Source organism: Temnothorax longispinosus, chromosome 1 (genome assembly GCF_030848805.1).
Source record: "Temnothorax longispinosus isolate EJ_2023e chromosome 1, Tlon_JGU_v1, whole genome shotgun sequence".
Taxonomy (NCBI): domain Eukaryota; kingdom Metazoa; phylum Arthropoda; class Insecta; order Hymenoptera; family Formicidae; genus Temnothorax; species Temnothorax longispinosus.
Genome location: NC_092358.1, coordinates 14,434,948 through 14,460,681, shown reverse-complemented (window position 1 = coordinate 14,460,681; position 25,734 = coordinate 14,434,948). Strand labels below are relative to the sequence as shown.

Below are 25,734 nucleotides of genomic sequence, written 5' to 3'. Positions count from 1 at the left end.
AAATAACATTTATAATAATACTACTTATAAAAAATATATTTGTAATAGATCTAATTGTCATTCATAACACTTACAATTTTTCGTTTATTTTCACCGTTATATCTTAAACGACCACGACCAAAATCAGGATACCGTTGCATAACGTTGCATAAAACGAATTATGCATACTTTTTGTTTTTCAGTGACATTCGTTGTAATAGTCGTATATTCGATAAAACACGATAATCATGCACAATAATATACGATAATATACGAAAAAAAAGAGACAAATGGCGATTTGACAATTCCGCCGTGGATGGCCGCGTGAAGTTCGCTCACGTGAGCATAGGGATGTCATATTTTCACTTGGATCATAGCCAATCGCGCGTATTCCTTCCCGTGAGATGGCGGTGACATGAAAGGGTGAAAAGTGAGAATGTTCGACAGAGATACACAATCGACCCCCAGATTGACCTAATTATAAAATAAAAATAAGTTTCTATCAAATATCGATTGTGTTTTAAAAAATTATTAAAAATAAGCATTTCAGCCTGTTCGCAAAAATAAACACATGTGTGATGGGGAATTTTTTTTCGACGTTGGTAATTTCGAATAGACTTCTGATGACTTCTGCACATAAGACGCGGAAACGCTTGCCGCGCGGCAAGAAGCGACGCGGTAGCCAATAAACTTTTGGTTCTCACGGAAGAACAACACGTTGATTGGCTACCACGTCGCTTCTTGCCTGTGCAGAAGCCATGAGTGTGTTTCCAATTTATTACTACGTTTACGCGAGCGTTACTTCTGTAGCAACTTATGATAATTCACTCGTTTACGCGGAGTAAATTATCGTAAGTTACTACAAAATCCTGTTTACGCAAAGGAATTATCGTAAGTTACTACAGAAGTAACGGTCGCGTAAACGTAGTATTGATATGTCACTTCCGGTTGTGATCCGCAACGATTTTTGCGTATGAAGTCAATAAAGGCCATATTGCACGCAACGAAGTTTTAGTCATAATCGTAAGGCCGTAAGAAAATAGACCAATCACACTCTATTATTTTTTGAGCTCGAGGAGAATAATCGACTGTGATTGGTCTATTTTCTTACAGCCTTAGGGCCCGGACACACACTTTTTCGTAACAGTAACAGTGAAGTTTCGACAAATCGCGTTGCTCGATTCGGCCGTACGTTATCTATATAATGTTCTATGAGACATTATTTAAATGATAACTGCGAAATAATTAATAGTAACAAATTATACTGATAACAGAAATGGCAAAAGTTTTTCAAGGTTAGTTATAACGTTGGTTATTAGTTTGATTAACGAGTTACAATTAATTGTCATTAATTATCCCTGCAGTTGTACAAGCAAATTTTTTGGCAGAAGCTAGCATGGAGTATGCAGAAGTATGCAGTTAAAAGCGGCATGAAGGGTTATCAGAGCATGAAATCCGAGGATGCTTACCCGCTTCACGACGCGTTGACATATGCCATGGATATCTTCTTAAAGATAAAGACAGTCCTTACCAAACGCAGGATAGTTCTGATTACTTGTCACACCCCTAAACTCGTGGACAACAAAAAACCGCATCAGATCAGAAGGCGTCATCCTTGAAAGACTTGGACATTAAATTATACGTGATTGGATTGGGAAACAATTGGGTGCACGATCAGTTCTATAAAGATTTAGAGATACTGTCAAGGAAGACGGACATAGATGTTTACAGAATGACATCACTAATGGATCTGGTGCAGCAGATTAAAGTGCCGTCTAAAATTATTGCGCGATTAAGCTTTTAGGTGTGTGATGGCCTGGAGATTGATTTGGTCGTGCGTACTTTTGGCAGGTAGGTCTTCACGTTGATGAGAGTAATATTTATTTTTACAACATTGTTAAATATTGTACAAGTAAAAACGTAAGCATCGCTTTATAGAAAACGTAGATGCTTGCAAACGAAATCGCTGAGCAAAGCGACTAATTAAGTTTTATCGAGATCGACGTATTTCAAGGGTGAAGAGGCTTACAAAAAGGTGTATATTTCTCGCATAACGTAATCGCAGATCTTGCTTAAAATGACACATATAAAGATATCTTGGATTTTTTATTTCTTACGTTTGATTTGCTTGATTTATTATAGGACAGTGACAGTGACAGTGACAGGGAGGAACTTTATTTACCTTTTGTGATACCAGAGGAAGTTAACTTGGAAACTAAGGAGTCAATCGATGGTTTGAAGCTGCGTTTCATGCAAAAGGAGCTACACCGGATAAAACATATACATCCACCAGTCATCAAAATAATCGGTGTAAGGCCTATACGTGACGATCTTCTTAGATATCACATTAAGCGGAAGTACTTCGTCAGAGCAGATTACGGTAGCACTCGTAAAGGTAACAAAATATAAGATACATGATACAAAAAATTTAATGCGTGAAATAACACTCGATTCATGATATCGCAGCGTTTAATTACTATAAAAGTAATGTCAAATTGGTCTTTGTTTTTTTTTCGCAGATAATCTATTGTTTTTTGGCGCTTTATTAAATAAGGAAAAATGATAGTGTGCGCGTTTACGTTGCAGATGAATACTCGAACTAATCTCTGCTACATGATTCCAAATGCTGAATTGGGCGGTTTTTATCTATCGAGAATTGCATTCCAAGATATATCTAATTATATTCACATAATAATGCGATCAGAAAAGAGATATTCAAGATATTCCTTACTCGGCAAGCTTAATTTTATATTAGGGGACATAAGAGACAAGAGCGAAACATTGCTGCATTACGACACCCAGAATTATATAACCGATAAGCAAGTTGCGTTGTGGAAAAAAGCAATTGATCGACTCGTCGTGAACTACCATCCGTATATGTTCAAATCCTATAAATTGGAGTGTCAAATACAAATAGTGGAGAAGTTAGCTCTGGACAAAGAACTCGGTCCTCCGCCGATAGCCATGAGAATTTACATCGAAATTAAGAACTAATGTTGGTTTTATTTGGCTGTATTTAATCTTCTGTTGTTTGAAACTATTGTCGAAATATCATTGTTACTTTCAATTAGGATAATATTAGTCTAGATATAGGAAGACAATAGCTATCTATATTTGTTCAAACCAGGTATTTTATTGTTGCTAAGACTAATGTTTTCTTCTGAGTTAGTTTGCATTTCAAGTTCCATATCCGTTTGAATCCTGTGTATTTGTAACCTGTGTATTTCCTTGCACAGCTTCTAAAATACTTAGAGATTTTAAGGATATCTCGATTCGCTAATGGCTGTCTGTAATGTTGTCTGTGGATTTTATCGGCGTGACCCATAAGTGTAGCAAGATTCGTGACGTCAGTATCATTGAGGTTTAATTGAATGCAATGTGTGGCTATATGTTTCCGCAAGGTTGTACCACGCAGAGTAGCTGGACAACTGGCGTTACACTCTCGTGCAAATTCCTGCATTAAAATACAGGCTCTAAGGTATCTATATCTATGTTTGTTCAAACCAGGTAATCCAAATATGTAAGGATTTCTTTTTGCTATATTAGCTTCTTTTCGAAGCTAATATCTAAAGAGAACAAGGAAATTGCACAAAAATATGTTCGATTCTGTATAAGGGGTAAATTGGGGCGGATTGTCTCCGTTTTATTGCCAAACGATCTTTTCGAATGCGACACTTTAATTTTGAAATTTCGAAAAGAAGCTAATATACCAAAAAGAAATCCTTACATATTTGGATTACCTGGTTTGAACTGATATATATCACTGATATGCTCTTGATACATTCGGTAATGAGAAGATGACGGATGTTTAAGGCTCCTGGGCTCTTTTTGTCATGATGTAAAATATATTGTGACGTCAGAGGCGAGAAATGACATATTTTGAAATGACACGCTGAGAATTCTTGCCATTTCTCGCTCACCTGAGGTCACAATCTCACATTATGACGGGAAGAGCTTATAAGCCTTAACAAAGATTGACAATTGACTGCTACTGCAGGAGTAGGGGAGACCGGGGCTAGACCGCTAACGGGGTAAATCCGCAAAATCAAATATCTCGGAACCTGTATATTGTGCGAACTCGCTATTAACATTGTAAACGCTGCTTATGGTACCGATGTGACCAACGGAGTTTCGGCAAGTTACCTGCCGTGTTATGATTTTTACGAAAGCAAACGTGTTTTTGGAAGGTGAAAGTGAAATTTTCTGCGCGTGGAAATATTGTAATATCTGCAATAATATTTGCTCTCCAAATCTCGAGGTACGTGATTATAAAGAGTAATGCATGCTGAACATGAATCCAGTGTAGTTTTTTGGGGCTTATCCGCAAGTGAGCACCCGGGGCTAGTCCGCAAGTCTCGTCACTGTGGCGCGCCGGGCGCACGACTTCAACTCACGGCGATTTCAGGTTAGGTTGTGATCGGACGTCACCCTCTGGGTGCGTGAATCACACGAAAATGTGAAATCTCAGCCAGATTTGCCTATCAAACGGTCGCCACTCGGTTTGACCTTGATATACCGAGAAGGTAAGTATCAAAATTATAGCACGATATCTCGCGTGCCCTTTGCTCGATTCTCGCCGCGATCGTCCCTATTTACTCCGCTCGGTTCTCCTGCCGAGGCCCGCTCGTTGTCTCGTTCGGTCCTTCATCTACGGCTCGCCTGCCGGGGTCAGTCAGGCCCCGGTTCCCTTATTCGTCGCGTCGCTATATTTTCAGATTAACGCTAGCCATATGGGCTCTTCGGACTCGCTTATCCGGTATTTAGCCTAAGAAAATATTGATGTCCGCTGCTTCCTTGGTCTCTGCTGCCCCTCGGGTGTCCTCGGCTCCACGGCTATGCGAACGGTTGCAAGGTTTCCCTCGAGCGGCGTGATTCTGTCTTCCCTTGCACGTGCGTCAGTTGTATAGAAGGGAAATGGTACGCACGTATCGTCGCAAAACGACTCCCGTCGACAAGGAGCAACTCAAGAAGGCAGTTCTTGCGGTGAGAAAAGATAAAATGACCGTTTCCGCAGCCGCAAAACAATTTGATGTCCGGATATCCACGTTGAACGACTGGTTGAAGAAGAACAACGATGAGATAAAAAACTTGGATGACGTGGTCGTACTACATAAAGGACATATCCCGGTGAGTACTTAACGATTATTAATTTTTAAAGCATGCACTCTGCTCAGCAAAGTTTTTATTCATGCAACGTCTTAATTTCAAGTGTAGGTTATGGACTCTGAAACTGAAAAGACTTTAGTGGAATACTTAGTACATTGCAACGATATGTACTTTGGGTTATCTGCAAAGGAAACCCGTGGTTTAGCCTTTGATTTAGCCAAAAAATTGAATCTCAAGGTACCAGCATCGTGGGAAGCCGCTCGCATGGCCGGTGAAGATTGGCTAAACAGCTTTCTGAAACGACATCCAACATTGTCCATACGCAAACAAGAAGCGACAAGTTTAGCACGTGCCACCAGTTTCAATCGAACAAATGTAGAAAGGTTCTTTGCGCTGCTAAAATCTCTGATGGACAAACATCATTTCCAGGTGTGTTAACTGATGAATAAATCTTGCCAGTTTTGGTCGAAAATAACGTTTCTCATCATTTTCAGCCTCATTGCATATGGAATATGGATGAGACAGGAATTACAACCGGTCAGACACCGAATAGAGTCATCGGACGTCGAGGAATGAAACAAGTCGGGCGAGTGACTTCTGCGGAAAGAGGAACCCTCGTAACTTTGGCGATGGCGGTGTCAGCGACCGGGCATTCTCTACTTCCATTTTTTATTTTGCTTCATAAAAATTTCAAGGAACATTTCCTTAACGGCGGACCACCAGGCTGCACAGGTGTAGCGAATTCAAGTGGCTGGATGAATGCGGAGCATTTTGTCCAGTTTTTGTAGGTCTTCCAGTCTCATGTGCGTGCTTCCGTCGACGCCCTAATTTTACTGATACTCGACAATCACGAATCACATTTGTCCATCGCTGGTCTCGAATTTTGTAAAAAGAATGGAATAATTCTCCTATCATTACCGCCGCATTGCTCGCACAAACCGGCGGCACGGATCATGAGTTCGCACACAGAATGAATTGTAACTTACTAAGGAGTGATTTCTCCATCTTGGACTTCCTATACTTTTTTGTTGACAACATTTTTTTCTTTTTTTTGGCATTTTTTAATTGAAATCGAAGATGCCGATCTTAAAGAAAAATTTGAATTTATTATTAATGTTGAAAAATATCAATTAATCAACCTTTTTTATTAATAATGCATAATATATCTCGAAAGTGTGTAAAAAATACTTAATAAATCACTGGTTATTATTTAAAATCGGTAATATTTACGACAAATTATCGATGTGTGAAGTGTAACATGACGGCCTCAACGCCGAAACTTTAAACCCCTGTAAGTAGACAACGCGTTGGACAAATGTCTAAAAAATTGGTGTGGATAATTGTCGTATGATGGTGTCGTTCATATTAACCGCGCGTACAGCGCCAATGGGACAGTCGTCGACAGGCATGAGGAGAGCGACATCTGGAGAGGTTGGAGAGAGGTACCACGGAGGAAGAGCGCGGGAGCGGTCTGTCTTCAGTCTTGAGTACGGCGCCCGGGGGTAGAGAGGCCCGGCACAGAAGCGCAATAAAGAACACGTTCTCTGGTTATTCGCGAGTACAATCACTGTCCTTCCCGTCCCCGTCCCGCGAATAATACATGGTGGCAGCGTCGAACTTACGCCAAAGAGTGTCCGAGTACATTAGGGAAGAGAGCTACGAAGAATTGTGACTTTGGTTGTCCGTGTGAAAAACATCGCTCGTGCGTGCGGAGAAGACAAAATGTCCGACACGACGGCAGTGATCGTGCAACCGGGAGTGGCTCTCCCGGAACCGTTTGACTTTAACAAGCCTCAAAACTGGGATACATATAAATCCCGATTTAACCGCTATTGTATTGTGGCGGGTGTGACAAGTGCAGAGCAACAGGTAAATTCGTTGTTATACGCGATGGGACCGAGAGCGGAAACCATTTTCACTTCATTTAATTTAAATGAAACCGACGCTAAAGACATTATTAAAGTAAAAGAGAAGTTCGACGGCTTCTTTAACGGAAGGAAGAATATTATTTACGAACGTGCGAGATTCAATATGCGCGTGCAATCTCCGGGGGAGAGCATGGAGGATTTTATTACAGACTTGTGCAAGTTAGCAGATTCGTGCGAGTACGAGAATTTCCGTGAACAATTAATTCGCGACCGGATCGTAGTGGGCGTGGCCGATCGACGCCTCTCAGAGAGATTGCAGCTTCTCGATGGTTTGGATTACAAAAGAGCCGTGGAAGTGGCTAGAAGCTATGAGACGGTACAAAAACAGAACCAATTGTTACGATCGGATGTTGCGGGAACCGGAACGGCGGTAAACCGTGTGCAGAACAAAACCAAAGCTCGTAAAGGAAGGAATTATTCCACGCCATGGAAGTGCTACGGCTGCGGAAGTGAGAAGAAGCATGCAAAAGAGGAATGCCCCGCGCGTAGTTCGAAATGCAATAAATGTGCTAAAGAAGGCCATTGGGCGAAAGTGTGCAAATCCGGAACGGCAGATGGCAGGTCTGAGAAGAATAAACCCAAGACTGCCATACAGCAAGTAGAAGATAACTCTAGTACAGACCCGTTCTTTGTGGCGACGGTGAGCCAATCGCAGGTTCCATCGGACGAGCCGTGGCGAGCTAAAGTGACGGTAGATGGCATTACAATCTGTTTTCAACTGGACCCCGGTGCCGATGTGACTCTAATTACCGACAGTACGTACGAAGAAAATAGACAAACTTTTGGTAAATTACACACCGCGGATCGTAACCTAGAAAGTGCTTCCCGCGATTCGTTGAAGTGTATCGGCATGTTCACTACCAGACTTAGTTACGGAGATCGGGCGTTGAATGCCAACGTGTTCGTCGTAAAAGGACTACGGCAAAATTTGCTAGGACGAGGTGAATGTGTCGGACTAAATTTAGTGATGCGGTGCTCACAAGTTTCTGCACAGAGCACTGTGAGACTTTTTACAGAGTTCCCCGGTTTGTTTAATCGCCTAGGTCTTTTGAAAACGTCGTACAGTATTAAACTTCGTAAAGACGCGAAACCATTCTGTTTATCTCAACCGCGTCGGGTGCCATTAGTATTAATGACAAAGTTAAAGGCGAAACTTGAAGAAATGTTGCAGATGGGGGTCATTGAGAAAGTAGATGAGCCAACTGACTGGTGCAGCGGTATTGTTCTAGTGAAAAAACAAAATACAGATGACATTCGTTTTTGTGTGGACTTAACCAAACTGAATCAGGCGGTGGAACGTGAGAATCATCCGATGCCTACCGTGGAACATACGTTGGGCCAGCTGAATGGGGTCAAATATATTACGAAACTTGACTGTGTGTCAGGATTTTGGCAGGTGCCGTTAAGTGAGGATTCTAAGAAGCTAACTACGTTTATTACCCCATTCGGGAGATTTTGTTTTTGCAGACTTCCTTTCGGAATTTCGTCCGCTCCGGAGTGCTTCCAAAAGCGAGCTTCACAGATTCTGGAGGGCCTAGAGGGAGTCGCTAACCTCATAGACGATATAATAGTGTGGGGGAAAACCATACAAGAGCATGACGCCAGGCTTCGCGCGGTATTGCAGCGGTTGGAAGAAAACAACATTACCTTGAACGCTAATAAGTGTCAATTTTGTGTACAGGAGACGACGTTTCTTGGACATCGCATTTCAGCGGATGGTATTAGTCCAGATCCTTCTAAGGTACAGGCCATCGCCGAGTTGACTGCGCCGAAAGACGTTACGGGCGTTAGATCTTTCCTAGGAATGGTGAACTACCTGGGAAAATTTGTACCGCGATTGTCCGAGACTCTTACTCCAATTTATAATCTATTGAGAAATAATGAAGAATTCGTGTGGTCAGCAGAATGTGAAAAGGCGTTCAGATCAGTATTGAGGGTGTTGAGCAGTTCCCCCTGTTTGGCAATTTTCGATCCAAATCGACGGACCGTCGTTTCAGCGGATGCTTCATCCTTCGGACTTGGAGCAGTACTTCGTCAGGAAGACGAGACAGGAGAACTACGTCCTGTTGCCTACGCGTCAAGAACATTGACCGACACCGAGAAGCGGTATGCTCAGATCGAAAAAGAAATCTTAGCTCTTACTTGGGCATGTGAAAGATTTCACGACTTCATCTACGGGAAATTCTTCTATTTGGAGACGGATCACCGACCACTGGTACCACTACTGATGACGAAAAACCTTGACGAATTGTCGCCTCGTCTGCAGAGAATGCGTATGCGGTTGATGCACTATGACTTTGAGTGTTTCTTTACAGCCGGTAAAGATATTCTTGCAGCGGATTACCTATCTCGCTCTCCATTGAAGATGTCGGGTAACCTCGATCTCCAGGAAGGAATTTCTACACATGTCCAGTTCGTGTTTGAGCAATCTCCAGTATCCGATACGATACTTTCAAGACTTTTGAATTTGCAAGCGGAGGATCCCGTGTGTCGCGATCTAGTAAAATACATTCAAAATGGATGGCCGTGTAAAGACCGGATCAGCGCTACAGTGAAACCCTTCTACGAATTCCGCGGCAATCTCACCTTGGCCCGAGGGTTTATCATGTTTGGCAACCGATTCTACATTCCCACAGGACTTCGTCGGGAAACCTTAGAAGCTATCCATAATGCTCATCAAGGCATTGAAAAATGCCGGGCCCGCGCTAGATACAGCGTTTGGTGGCCGAAATTATCTGCGGAGCTTCAACAATTAGTGGACAGCTGCGCGGTGTGCGTGCAAAACAGGCCCGCACGATCGGAACCGTTGAAGCCATCTAATTTTCCGGATCGACCATGGCAAATTATTGCCATGGATTTATTCAAACACAGTACCAGTTGGTATCTAGTAGTTGCAGACTTTTATTCCCGGTACCCGGAAGTGTACCAACTACCAGATTTACGGTCAATAACCATCATTGTTCGTTTGAAGGAAATATTTGCACGCCATGGAATCCCGGATTTGATCAGATCCGACAATGGAACACAATTCGACCCACTACGCACAACAGAGTTCCGGGCCTTCAAGAAAATATATGGATTTGAGCACGAAACATCGTCCCCTCATTTCCCTCAAAGCAACGGGTTCATAGAAGCAATGGTGAAAACCGTAAAAAGCGGCTTGGAAAAGTCCAAGGATTTTAACGTTTGGTTATTAGAATACCGTACAACTCCTTTAAAGTGCGGTTTTTCTCCCAGTGAATTAGCCATGGGGCGGCGAATTAAGTCTTTTCTCCCTGTTATACCATCCCTACTGATGCCAAAAACAATCAACCGGGACACACTGCTGTCTAGGGAAAAGGAGAGAATGGATCGCCAGAAGAAGGATTTTGATCGTCGTCACCACAAGAGCGAGCGCGATGATTTAGAAGTTGGCGATCGTGTCTGGATTCGCGATTTACGCCGTTGGGGCGTTATACAAGAACGCGCGGTCCAACCAAGATCCTATATCATACAATCAGATACAGGAACATATCGGCGAAACAGAAGCCATCTACATCGTCTGGAGGCACCTTTGGGATATTTTGATACGCCGGAGGATACGCCTAGGAGGGAGGAGTGGCTTACCCCACCACAATCTCCGGGAAAACCCAGAACACCGAAGGAGCCGCCTTCATCAGTTGTAAGACAAGAGTTACTCGCATTACCTGCTCCAATGGAGGATGCTATTGACCCAGTTCCTCAATTACCTGTGAAGAAGACGTACCCTGTACGCGACCGAAAGAAGGTTAGCCGGTTGGGCTACGAAACACTGGGTGGCCCAAAATCGTTTTCGAAATAGAACAGAACGATACTCAGGAAGGGGAGATGTCGTATGATGGTGTCGTTCATATTAACCGCGCGTACAGCGCCAATGGGACAGTCGTCGACAGGCATGAGGAGAGCGACATCTGGAGAGGTTGGAGAGAGGTACCACGGAGGAAGAGCGCGGGAGCGGTCTGTCTTCAGTCTTGAGTACGGCGCCCGGGGGTAGAGAGGCCCGGCACAGAAGCGCAATAAAGAACACGTTCTCTGGTTATTCGCGAGTACAATCACTGTCCTTCCCGTCCCCGTCCCGCGAATAATACAATAATTATGGTCAATAGGGCAATAGATTGTGCAAATTTCAGCACAATAAAAAAAACATTTTTTTGGGGTGGATCACTTTGCATGGAATGCCCCATATCCTATATTAGTCTTCTCTCTAAAAAGTTTTACTTTTTATAAGTAAAACAGGATTAACCTGTAATAAACAATTATGTTACATTGAAATATAAATATACAGAAATACATACAGCAACCTAAGCATGAGTAAAGTATGACATCCTTTATATTTGATAGGATTATATGAGTTGTCTTGGTATATATACAATAAAACCGTATACGTTAAGTATCACTGTATTTCAGTAGTTATACGTATAGTAAAATATAACAATAATATATCTTGAAACTATCGCGCTTTGTATATTATAATTGTTGCAATTTGCATATTGCATTTCTATTTTTTATATTGTGACTATGTACTATACACTTGTATTTGCTTTTATAAACAATTAATATTTTTTTGACATATATGGAATTCATTCTATATCACATTCAAAATTTAAAAAAAATTATAAGATTACAGTAAAATAACAGAAAATGTATTTATTTAATTCTAATACACATATATCATTTTTTATACGCTTTATGAGATTTTTTTGACTGAAGTTCGGTCATTAGTCATTTTTTCTTTGTTTTTATTTTTTTATTACGTATAATTTACTTCTTATTATATTATAACTTTTATATTTTACAAAATTAACATGTCAGACATGATCTTGTTGTGTACCACGAACACACTGAATTCAATATATTATATTGAAATGTGCACAGCATATCTTCTTCACTTAAAAAATTAGTCGGACTATGATAGTTGCCAAGGTGTTCGAGATCGTGCAATTCGGTACGGAAAATCGCGTCATTTCAGCAATTCAAGGCATAAGGCCAGATATTCTAATTGCTCGCACAACATGTATGCATGAAGGGAGGGCGGTCGACGAGATTCAATTTCCACCGTGTCGTTTTAACCGCATTGCAAATCGCCTCTTCAATATTAAATTCGTCAGTATAGCATGGATCTTTCTTTCGCTCATATTCCAGAAAGTTCGCTAATCGCCAGCAAAACAATGCCACAGCTGACCGAGTGAACAAAGTCAAGCTACACAATAGAAAGGTCCATGCTATAAACAACAGCGAGCGCAAATAAGTAACGATCCGCGGATCGTCACGTGCAAACAGTGACGTCAGCGCGATGACGTAGGGCTCTGACGGCCAATCACCCTCCCGAAATTCGTAGAAATTTGTCTGGAGGGAGTTTCGCCTCGGAGGTGATAAAACGACCGCCGCTTCGGCGCGGGATCGATTCTCGCTCGTAGATCACCGCTAGTACACCGCTCATACCGCTTAAACCGCTTTTCGCTTCGCCATCCGCATTTTCGCATTCGCATTTTCGCATTCGCTTAACCGCTCGCCGCTTTTGCCGTGCTCAAGTCTGTGCGCGCTCACGGCTCTTCACCTGAAAAGGACTGTAAATAACTTGTATATATCTGATTTTTGGAACATTATATACTTTATTGTTTTCTGTACTTGCTGTCTCTCTCTTTGCTTTTGTGGTCGTCCTATTACCTCGCGCAATCTCGCGCAACCGCGTGCTCTCGAACATTTCTGGTCCTTCGAGCTGGATCATACCGGCAACCGCAAATTCGGGAGTGCTTCCGCAAAGAATGACCGCAGCCATGAGCATGGATCAAAGCGCCTTGCTGAACAGTCAGCACGACATCCACGGCCGCATCTCCCGCTCCATGGACAACCTTCGGAAGCTGGGTGCAGATAAACTCACCCTCGACGCTGTGAGCACCCGCATCCGCATTCTCGACGACCTGTGGGCAAAGTTCGAGTCAAACCATGATCCCATTCGGGCATGTTACGGGCAACTTTACAACGAAAGTGAGTACGCAAAAACAGATTTTGTCGACACTTGAGAACACTTACGTGCATCAGCATAGTCTGCTTACCGGTCTCGCGAATAAATTGAAACCCGCGTCGCCCAGAGTGCCAACCGGACCGGAGCAAAACAGCGAACACGCTCCCAAGATGTCACTGCCGCGTATTCAGTTGCGGAACTTTTCGGGCGCGTATGAGGAGTGGCCGTCGTTCCGGGATCTCTTCAAGTCGGTCATCGGTGAGAACTCGTCGATTTCGAACGTTGAGCGGCTCCATTACCTCCGATCGTGTCTGCGAGGGCCCGCTGAAAAATTAGTGAGTTCATTAACGGTGACCGGAGACAATTACGACCGCGCGTGGGCCATTCTAAGCAAACATTTCGAGAATAAACGGGAGCTGATACGCTCCAACTTTGCCACGTTTACCGCCGTGGCGAAGATGAAGGGAGAAACCGCTGACGAGCTGAGCCGCATCCATAACGCCGTCACAACCGCAGTCAATGGAGTTCAGGAGAGCATCGGGAGGCCCATCGAGTCCCATGGAATGGACCTCTTCAACCACCTGGTTGTCGAGCTCTTCGACCAGCGCACGCGACTCGAGTGGGAATCATCCACCTCCGACTCCGTTGATCCGCCGAATCACGAGAAACTCACTGATTTTATCGCGAAGCGCATTCTCACGCTGAACGCCGCGAAACCGAAGAACATTGCCAACACACAACGCGAAGCGCACGGAGCCTTCGCAGTGTCCGCTCTGCAACGGGGAGCACTCGCTCATGGGGTGCCCCGACTTCAAGGCCAAGCCGGCCAGTGACCAAAAGACAGTGGCCGAGACAAACAAGCTATGCTTTAATTATCTCGGCAACCATCTGGTGGCAAAGTGTCAGTCCACCAGGAACTGCATGACGTGCAACTCACGTCACCACACGATGCTTCACGACGCGTACAGTTTCGAGCCGCCACCCGCCGCTGAAGTCAGCGCGCTTTCCGCCGTCGGAAGGGCCGACGACCGCAAGGCGATCCTCCTCGCGACCGCGCGCGTGATCGTTGCCGATCGTCACGGGAGGCCACGAAGTTTGAGCCCTCATCGACCAAGGCTCCGAAGTGTCGATCGTGTCAGAGTCCCTGGTGCATCGGCCGCGATCGCGCACCCGAATGTCAATCTTCGGCATCGGCGGCTCACAATCCGGATCCACGCGGGGCAAGGTGTCGATGAGCCTCACGTCAACGACCACCGGAGCCACGCTCACCGCCGTCGCGTTCGTGCTTCCGCGTCTCTCCCTGTACCAGGGCTCCGCGATCAAGTGCAACACCACGTGGCCTCATCTGCAGGGGCTGCCGCTAGCCGATCCTCGTTTTGCCGCCAACGACCCAGTCGAGCTGCTCCTAGGCGCTGAGGTGTGCTCGACCATCCTGAAGGATGGTCTCCGCCGAGGCAAACTGCAAACGCCGATCGCGCAGAAGACCATCCTGGGATGGATTCTGTCAGGGGGCTGTGGTGCGACCTCTCTTCTGGGTCACCGCCGCTCACTCCAAGCTCACTCCGCTTTCGTCAGGCTCGCTCTCGAGGAAAAGGAGTGCGAGCAACTCTCCGTGCGCTCCCACGAGCGCACATCCGCTGGCCGGTACGTTGTCCGACGGCCGGTCTCATCGCCGCCGAAGAACCTCACCGAAGCTCACAAATCCGTCGACGACACGACCGCCGTGTACACCGAAGTGCGCGAACTCTGCACGGCGGGCGGGCTCCCGCTGCGTAAGTGTGCCGCGAGCGTAGAGGACATTCTCGTCGGGAGCCCTCAGAAACCCCGTCGTCACCGCGCTCTCAAGATCTTCGGCTTCGACAAACGCACACCCGCTGAACGACACGTCGCCCGACTGCCGCTCTCTTCACCTCCGCAGAACCCCGCCGAAACCTGCAAGTCCGTCGACGATGTCGTGACCGGCAAAGACCCTGTCGCCGACGCGATCGCCGTGCAAACCGAACTCTGCACGGCGGGCGGGTTTTCAGCGCGCAAGGGGGCCGCTGGCCCTGAGAACCTTCTTCGTCCGCGCACGATCACCAAGCTCACTCCCGAAAAAAGGAGTGCGAGCGACCCTCCGTGCGCACCCTCAAGCGCACATTCGCAGGCCGGTACGTCGTCCGACGGCCGGTCTCTTCGCAGCCGAGGAACCTCGTCGCAAGCCCGTCGACGACGCGACCGCCGTGCACACCGAAGTGCGCGAACCCTGCACGGCGGGCGGGCTCCCGTTGCATAAATGGGCCGTGAACTCTGAGGACAGTCTCGTCGGGATCCCTCAGAAATACCGTCTGCAACGCGCACTCGAACTGTCCACTACTACTTGGCTCACCGCGTTAACGCGACACGCTCGCGACTCTTTAAGTTTGTCCGCAGCTCCACTACTTCGCCGGTCCGACGCCCGCGTGACACTTCACTGGGTCACGGATTACGCATCCGGTTGGAAGCCATTCGTGTTCAACCGGGTGTCACTCATCCAGCGTACTCGTCACGAGGCCCAGTGGCGGCACGTTCCCGGACAGGAAAACCCGGCCTACTGCGCTTCCCAGGGGATCCCTCCCCGAGAGCTGATCGGTCATCCCTTGAGAGGAACGAGCCCAACGCGGCTACCTGAGAGCCGAACCTGGTGGCCGGACGAGAGCGACGAGATTCCCGACGCCGAGCTGCCAAAGCGGAAAGTCGTCGTGCAATCCGCCATCGAGAGGATCGAAACGGAGCCTTACACCCTCCGTCGATTCTCCTCGCGGCACCGTTGCATTTCTGTCCGGCTGCCCGCGTACATTTCTGTTCGTCTTCTCTCGTGTAGTTCTGTCTGTTTGCTCGCGTTATTAAATGTACTTTATCGCGTTTTCGTGACAGTTCGCATCCTTCATCGTCACCGGCCACACTTTGTCGTTTGTGCCATGGCCATCTGCCAGCTATTCCTTCGTGCACGGTGCACTGCTCACTTTACCTCTCAGTGCACTCACGCAACCACGTTAATTCACTCGCGGACTTATTCGCATTTTTGCGACACCCCGTACGCACGAATTCACGCCCGCGATGATACCCGTGGTCACCACGTGCTCCGCGCGCCGTCGCTCTCCGCCGCCCCGCCATCGCTCGCGCGAGCCTCGATCCAACGCGGCCGTCGAAGATGCCTCGAAGCCGCTGCCGCGACCCCAGCCGCCGCCGACGGATGCGTGAGCTCACCGACACTCGCTGTCACTTTAGTGTCGTATCGGCCTTCCGCCTGTAAATTTTCGCGTTCACGTCACGCATTCGTCTTCATCGGCCCTCTGCCAATGTAAAATTCACGCAACCGCTCATTTCGGACCTCCGCCTCAATTTAATATTTTGAGCAGCACGGTTTCACTTTCGCACATCACATGTCACCGAATTCGCGCTATGTATATATCGCAAATACAAGGACATAATTGTCTTTTTTTATTATGCTAAAAACATTTATTACACTATATATAAATGTTAAGATTACTTTTATAATTAACCCTAATTCCTCCAATCATGCACTTTCAGGTCCCACGCATTTGTAACGTCGTTTGTTCCGGTCATTTATACCGGAAAACCAACGACCGTGGGATGATCCCCCCTGCCTGCACCCCTAAAAAAAGTTGTTATAGTAGGGAACATCAGGTAAGAATTTCAGAGCCCTAACTCATTTACTCTCGAAACGGCAAACAGTCAAAATCTCGTTGATTAAATGGCGAAAAAAACATTGGAGGGATTAGGGTTAAAATTTCGTAGCTTTTTAATTAAAAGTAATGTCAAATATAAAAATTATGCTCTATTAAAAATATAACTTTATATATATTTTTAATATAACTAAACTATTCATAACCTTTAGTTACTGGAATTAACCATCAGTTTTTTTTTTCAAAAATAAATGTTTTTGAAATGGGTTTAAAAAGCAAAAATCGTCGATATTATAAAAAATTTTTAAACCGTTGAATATAACCTAACTTTGCGACCGCCCACTGGGGCGCCGCGAACCCCCGCGCTAAAATCACCCCGAATCCTGCTGCGTAGGCTCTCCGTTCAACAGGTGCGGAAGGCGATGGGGTATGCAGAACCGGCGGAGCAGCAGAACCCGGAAGCGGCGGCGACGGAAGCCGAGACAGTGACGGCACGCGACATGCCCGAACTGCCGGAACAGGCCACGGGCAGCCCTGGTAAGGCGCCAGAGCAACCGGCGGGGCCGAAACCCGTAACCCGAGAGGTAACGACCGGGAGAATCGACGCGGACCGGGCGCTCGCCATAGCGACCGGCGAGACTGCCGAACGCGAGGACCTCGCGGCCGCAGCAGCCGATTTGGTAGCGTTGCAAAATGCGGTGCAGGCGCTCGAGCGCGAGCTTGCAGCGACGCGAGACGACGGGCCGGCCAAGCCGAACGCTGGGACGAACGTGCAGAGGACCACCGGGGCGGAGGACCCCGAAGAATTCCTGAGCCCCGATACCGGCGAGGAGTCGTCAGCGGACGACGGGGCGAAGCCCATCCAGTAGACATAAGTGCGAGCGCTCCGAGGATGAGGAGAGATTACTTTACTTTCGTTCATATTTTTTTGTTTCCCATCCGGCGCATTATATATCAACTTAGCGATAAACGTGTTTGCGGTTATGTCCGCCGAGCGGTAGCTCATTTAGTATTAGTTTTCCCACGAGCGTCGGTTGACATCATTTTTGTTTTTCTTTTCCTTTCGGCTCGAGCCAGCAGCTATTTTTGTTTGGACGCGCGAACCGACGTATCAGGCGCGAGCCACACACAATCTTCACGGAGGAGAGGCGCGGGAGACGCGCTAGGGTCCATGACTGACGCGCGCGAGACAACAGTCAGTCATGGAGGATCGGTCAAGCGATCGGAGACCGCGTTCGCGAAATAGCTTACCGAGGGCTTAATCTCGGAAATGACGGTCCATGACTGACGTGCGAGAGATAGACGTTAGTCAGGGAAGGTCGGTAAGGCGATCGGAGACCGCGTTCGCGAAATAATTTACCGGGGGCTTAATCTCGGAAACAACGGCCCATGACCGACGTGCGAGAGATAAAAGGTAGTCATGGATAGTCGAGTGCGCGATCAGAGATCGAGTTCATGAAATAAAATACCGAGAGCTCTCGAATGTGAGTGATGGCCCATGACTGACACGGGAAGCTCAAAGATCAGTCAGGGAAGGTTGTTAGCGAAAAATATGATCGCGTTTGCGAAATCATAAACCAGGCACGTTGGCCTGGGAATAATGGCTCATGACTTGTACGCGAGACTCGAAGATCAATCAGGGAAGGTCGGCCGCAAAATCCGACAAAGCGGATGCGAAATCGCGGACAGTGCGCTTTCTCCTAGAAGTAAGAGGCCATGACGAACGACCGATACCTGGGAGACGGTCAGGGGAGGTCGGCGTCAAGCCGGTGACCTTGGTCAGCGATTCGAGAACCTGGACATGGTCTCCAGGAACAAGCGGCGGAAACGAGTTTTCTCGACCCTAAAGATTGGTCAGGGGAGGTCGGCGTCGACGGCGAGCGTGGTGAAGGTCACCCGGACATCTTCTCCGAGGAAGTCGTCCGGGAGCATGTTTCATGACACGGGAGAGGTTGTGCGCATAGGTCGGCGTCGTCGGCGGACGCAAATTAGCAAAGATAAAAACCTGGTGCATCGATGTCAGGGCACGTGAGCAGCGCGAGCGCAAATCCGGTGGAAATTTCCGCGATGACGTCATAGAATGTCCGCACGCATAAACAGCGTAAACGGGGGAAAGAGAAAGTCGGAACATCTGGCACTGCGGCGCAATAGGCGACGGAGTGGGGGCTGCGACCAATGGTGAGGAACCCGAGAGAGCACCGTCGCTCGAGGCAGTCTGTCGGGGATCGTCGAAGAGGTGACATGATATCGCGCGCTAACGTTCCTCGCGTACTCTAAGTTCCGCGAGTCGAGTCCGGACGCGTTGATGGTTCGCCCTGCAATTCGTAACAACCGGCAAGACGCCCGCTGAAACGCGTTACATACTCGCGATACAAAAGCGAGGGGTCCTGAGTCACCAAAATTAATTATATTAATTGTGAAGTGCGAAGCGACGGGTACTTGTGCCCAGCGACATGCGTATCAGCCATTTTGTGAACAACGAAGATCTGTGAACAACTTCCTGCGGGAAAACATTCAATTAAATAAATTGTAGAATCATGATATAAAATAATTCAAGAATTATCATCATTTACTTACCTTATACTTACCTGGTCCATCGTCGGTGATCCCTCGAAGTCCATCGTCGATCCTTGGTATGCGGTGATGCGAGAATCCTGGTGTCGGCAGCAACGGTGATCCAGCGTTGGCAGGAAGTGCAGGAACCTGAAAATAAAGGAGAAGAATTAGATTGATAATTTGCGAAGTCATGACTACTTTCCTTCTCGGTTGGTAAAGGTTAAACTGAATGGCGACCGTGTAAAGGAATCAAACATCGGGTATCGGGCATCCAGATCACAACGTCCGGTCAAACCTTGCGACCGCCCACTTGGGCGCCGCCATACCCCGCGCTCAAATCCCCCCGAATCCTCTTGCGGAAACTTTCAGCGCGGCAGGTGCGGGAGGCCAGAGGCGAAGCTGAGCCACCGGAAGGACAGGATCCCCAGACGGTGGGGGTGAGGGCCGAAACGGTGGCGGCCGGGAGTATCGATGCGGGCCGACCCCTCGCCGTAGCAACTGGCGAGCCGGCTGAGCGCAAGGATTTAGCGAGCGCGGCAGCCGATCTGCTGGCGCTGCAGGATGCGGTGAGGGCGCTCGAGCGTGACTTCGCAGAAACCCGGGACAACGGATCGACCGAACGGCGCGCAGAGGCGAGTACGCGGATGATCACCGGGGCGGAGGACTCCGAGGAGTTTCGCGGCCCGGTGACGGAGGAGTCGTCAGCGGACGACGGGGCAGCGCCCCTTCATTAAAATTAAGCGCGGGCGTTCCGAGGATGAGGGATAACCGCGTTTGTATGACGTCCGTTTGTTTTACGATCCCCATCCGGCGCGAATCATATAGAAATATGACCACTTAGGTATAAGCGTTTGCGGCTAAGTCCGCCGAGCGATAGCTCGTAGATTCTAAGTTTTCCCCAAAGGCGCCGGTCACCGACCATTTTCTTTTCAGTTATTTCGTTCCGGCTCGAGCCCATTATATTTTATTTTCTCCGCGCGAACCGGCGCACGACGCGCGGATACTCGGCTTGAGCCACCCACAATCTTCAGAAGGGGTCGGTACGACAACCGACGACCCCGTTCGCGAAATGGTCAGCTACGGGCTGAAACACGCGAACAGCCGCCCATGACTGACGAAGCGAGGACGAAAGTCAGTCAGGGGAGATCGGCCAAGCGATCGGAGACCGCGTTCGCGAAATAGCGTACCAAACGCCGAGGCGCGAAAACGAGCGTGCATGACTGACAAGCGAGCGACAAAAGTCAGTCAGAGAAAGTCGACCGAGCGATCCGAGACCGCGTTCGCGAGAAACTTTACCAATGGTACAGGTGCGAAAGCGAGCGTACATGACTGACGAACGGGTGACGAAAGTCAGTCAAGGAAGATCGGCAGAGTGATCTGAGACCGCGTTCGCGAGAAACTTTACCAATGGTTCAGGCGCGAAAGCGAGCGTGCATGACTGACGAACAGGTGACGAAAGTCAGTCAGGGAAGATCGGCAGAGTGATCCAAGACCGTGTTCGCGAGAAACTTTACCAATGGTTCAGGCGCGAAAGCGAGCGTGCATGACTGACGAACGGGTGACGAAAGTCAGTCAGGGGAGATCGGCAGAGCGATCCGAGACCGCGTTCGCGAAAAACTTTACCAACGGCTCAGGCGCGAAAGCGAGCGTGCATGACTGACGAGCGAATGACAAAAGTCCGTCAGGGAAGGTCGATCGAGCGATACGAGACCCCGTTCACGAAATGGCTTGCCGAGCGCCGGAAAACAAAAGCGACCGTGCATGATAGACAAACGCGAGCGAAGGCTTAGTCAGGGAACGAGTGGCAAACGATCTGACGAGAACTTAGCGAAATCGCGGACCATGCGCAGCGGGTCGAAGAGATAGAACGAAGCCGACGCCCAACAGCAGAAGGACGACCTTGGTAAACCACCAGGAAGCCGGGACGTCATTCCCAGGAACTGGCAGCGGGAACGAGTTCCCACGGCCCCGAGGATCAGTCAGAAGGGGTCGGCGCACAGTGGGGCGAACGCCTCATTTTTCGGTTATTTGCTTATAACTTCTACATTTTTCAATGAAATGACTTGAAACTTGACATAAATAATGTACGATTATTATACATTTAGTGTATAAAATCAAAATTATTTAATTAACAATTTTTCACAAAACGCATAGATGATTTTTTAATTTTTTAAATACTTTTTAGTTTTTTTAAAAAAATCGGTTCTATTTTAAAAAAAATTTTTTTATTTTATACTTTTTTAATGTTTTATTAAATTAATATGAATAATTATTATTATCGCATATTTCCTTACTGCTCCGTACCCTAATGTTCTAGCGCGATATTTTACGTACTAAAACCTTCCTGGAGAATTGCTCTATAGGACAGTGAAAACCGCATTTAAATCCAGTAGTTTTAAAGAAAATCGTAGACATACGTACATACATACACGCCGAATATAGAACCTCCATTTTTTGAAGTCGGTTAAAAAATAAAGTTAATTTGATTTTCAATGATAGTCTTAAACCTCGGGATGTTTAATTTTTGTGAGTTTCATAATAGAAAAGGAACTGTTTTGCTTGCTTCTCACATATCTATTTCTTGAAGTTAATCATCATAATCTACATCATTATCGCTGAAATATAATAGACATTTTGCAGCTTCAGTTAATTTTTTCTTTTTATGTCTCATAATTTTTCGCGAATTAGATATTATTGGATCTGAAGCAATTATCAAATTATTAAAAATATCTTCATTATTTTGTATTTGCGACATTTTTCGCGAATGATTTTCTTTATGTTTTCTAAAATATTTATGGTTTGCTTCCTGAGCATCTTCAGATAATTGTCCTATTGGTACGATAGCATTTTTTATAATATCACTGCCATGAATCAATAATTTGTGAACTGAGACTGGCATGTAGTACCATGGGTATAATGATACAAATAATTTGGCAGTTCTAAAAGCATAGGATTCGAATTCCAACACGTTAATCCTATTACTGCTAGCGATTACTTGCAAAACTCCAAATCGAGTTATTAAATTCTTATGTAAACCTGTAATGGCAGCTGATAATTCTGTTTTGGCAAAATATATTTCAAAATATATTTCTATTTCAGAAATTTTTTATAAAAATAACAAAATAATTTTGCAAATTCATGTACATTTATATCTCGTGATCTTTATTAGATGCTGAAGATGGTCCGAATAAGGACCGAAACGTTCAAACAATATTTTTAATAAACAATATTTATAATAATATTTTTAACAAAACTTTCGCATTGTCAACAGCAAACGGCTCTTAATTAGCCCGCTTTCCCTACGATTGGATTTCCAATAGAGCCTCGACTCATCGCTATTATATTAATTAACATAATTAATTGTTATAAAATATGGATATAATTATAATAATTACAAAATAGCAATATTTAAACAAATTATATATCCCCCTTCGTCTTTCTTTTATGAGAAAATAGACATCCATATTCACTCGACATGATCAAACGGCGTCCGCTGAGCTATTCGTGGACGACGTTCGACCATGTCGAGTGAACTTCGACGTCAATTTTCTCATAAAAGCCGGACGTATACGGATAAATAACCTTATATGTCGAAAAACTAGACACTTTGCCCTATCAAATGGCGCAGAGCAAACCTTAATCCATTCTAATCCACAAACTTTCTTCCTGTTTGAATATTGAAGTAAGAACTTTTTAATAGTCAAATATGTCGTGTATATTTATTAATATATAATAGTACTCGAATGACATAAAACTAAAATAAATATGTTTTTTGAACCCTAATAAATAAGTTCTGATAGGCATTTAACTCATATTCGCAGTTATGCTTTTGGCAGAGTCTTTAGAAAGTAACCTATCGAATTACTAGAATTTCAGTATTCACGAAAATGTCATACTTTATCAGATCATATTGAGGAAAGAACAAAGGATAAAATCAATTATAAGTACATTTATTTATAGTTTAGGATATATATTAACATAAAATCTCGTCAAAATTTGAATTATACGTTTATCATTTTTTCGTCCAATATCCGGTTTTTGATAGATTCGCCCCACTGTGCGGCGTCAACGGCGAGCATCGTGCAGGTCACCCGGACGTCTTCCCCGAGGAGGTCGTCCGGGAACATGTTCCGTAGCGTAGGAAAGGTCACGCGCATATGTGGGCGCCGTCGGCGCACGTAAAATGTAAAAGTTGGAAACCTGGTGTATCGGGCCCAGGGCGCGCGGTGCGCACGAGCGCAAATCCGGTGGAAATTTCCATGTTGACGCGGTAGGTCGTCTGTACGCGTAAACACGCGTGGAAGGGGAAAAGAGAAAGCCGCACATCTGGCACTACGGCGCAATAGGCGACGGAGTGGGAGCTACGATCCATAAGTGGGGAGCCCGAGCGAGGAGCGTAACTCGAGGCAGTCGGTCGGGGATCGTCGAGTAGGTGACATTAAAATCGCGCGCTAACGTTCCTCGTGTAGAATTAATTCCGCGAGTCGAGCCCGGACGCGTAGATGGTTGCCCCGCGGTTTACAAAAACCGGCACGACGCCCGCGGAAACGCGTTACTTGCTCGCGATACGAAAGCGAGTGGTGCTTAGTCACCGAGTGTGAAGAGTGGAAGTGAAGCGTACGGTACTTGTACCCAGCGACACGCGTGTCAGCCATTTTGTGAACAACAAAGATCTGTGAACAACTTCCTGCGGGAAACATCCAATTGAATAAATTATTAAATCATATTGTGAATTAATTCGAGAATTGTCATCATTTACTTACCTTGTGATACTTACCTGGTCCATCGGCGGTGATTCCACGAAGTCCCTCGGCATCAATGATACGGAGTTCCTTGAGCGGCCAAGTCTCTCGGAGCGGTGAAGCGGAGATTCTTGAGTAGTAACGGTGATAATCCAGCGTTGGCAGGAACCTGAAAATAAAGGAAAAGAATTAGATCGATAATCCTAGAATTTATGATTACTTACTTTCTCGGTTGGTAAAGGTTAAACTGAGTGGCGACCGTGTTAAGAAAGAAAACATCGGGATTCGGGCACCCAAATTGCAACGTCCGGTCACAACCTTGCAGCCGTGCGCTGAGCTGCACCAACCGACCAACAGCCGGGCAGCAGTTACCGAGCCAACTGTTGAGCTACTCATGCCGGGACTCACGGCATCCGTGAGGGAGATGATCAGGAGTGAGCGGCAGGGGTGGACCATACGCTCGGTACCCATGAGGGTGCCGGTCATCCAAGTGCGGCGATGCAACGACGGCGGCGGTGAGAGTGATGACACGCGGGCGAGGCAAAGCGCTTCGCTGACCGACCGGATGACAGGAGGGATGGAGAGCAGCAGCGCCGTGGATGAAGCGCGAGGCCAGCGGGCCGATAAGACAAACATGTAAATAAAGAAATAAATAAAACGCAATGACTTTGTCATCATAAATAGACGCGAGCGTGATTAATTTAGCTGTAAGCACATTAACATTAGGATAAGTACAAAAACCCCGATTAAAGATACGGTGACGGGGTAACGCGAACGAACCGGAAAAGTTAACGGGCAGAGTAATTGGCTGATAGACCGCGGATACGTGATACGGAGATGCCGCGCCATCGATCCATCAGATACCGATGGAATATAAGCGAAGGAACCCGAGATAGCCAATCGGCGAAGCAACTGACTCGCCAACTTAGGAGCGTGATGCATAGACGCCGCGTACTCCACTCAGCGGGTTACGATGAGTTCCGAGCGCGGTAGAGCGAACTAGCCGACCGACAACGAAATCGGCTCACGGACATAGGAGCGCGATACGTGGACGCCGCGTACTCCACTCAGCGGGTTACGATGAGTTCCGAGCGCGGTAGAGCGAACTAGCCAACCGACAACGGAATCGGCTCAGCGATATAGGAGCGCGATGCGCGGACGCCGCGTACTCCACTCAGCGGGTTACGATGAGTTCCGAGCGCGGTAGAGCGAACTAGCCAACCGACAACGGAATCGGCTCAGCGACATTGGAGCGCGATACGTAGATCCCGCGTACTCCACTCAGCGGGTTACGATGAGTTCCGAGCGCGGTAGAGCAAAATCGCCAACCGATAGCGAAATCGGCTCACCGATGTAGGAGTGTGACCCGTAGATCCCGAATACTCCGTTCAGCGAGTTACGATGAGTTCCGAGCGCGGTAGAGCGAAATCGCCAACCGATGGCGAAATCGCCTCACCGATGTAGGAGCGTGATGCGTAGATCCAGCGTAATCCATCCAGCGAGTTTCGATGTAATCCGAGCGCGGTAAAGCGAAATAGCTGACCAACAGAGGAATTGAATTGCCGACCTAGGTACGCGATACGGAAGTGCCGCGTAATGCATCCAGCGAGTTTCGATGTAATCCGAGCGCAGTAAAGCGAAATAGCCGACCGTAAGCAGAATCGGATTACCGACGTAGGAGCGCGATACGGTAGTGCCGCGCAGTCGATCCATCAATTACCGATGGATTGCGAGCGCGGCGAAACAAAGGAGACAACCGAAAGCGGCGGCAA

General features: G+C 46.8%; 1 long non-coding RNA gene and 1 pseudogene across 1 annotated transcript in view; both read left to right on the top strand.

Moving 5' to 3' along the window:
- The window catches only part of LOC139810527 (uncharacterized), a 359,450-nt gene that overhangs the window by 321,425 nt on the left and 12,291 nt on the right, over positions 1–25,734 (top strand). The window lies entirely within an intron of this gene.
- Positions 384–2,973, top strand: LOC139813704 (uncharacterized; annotated as a pseudogene).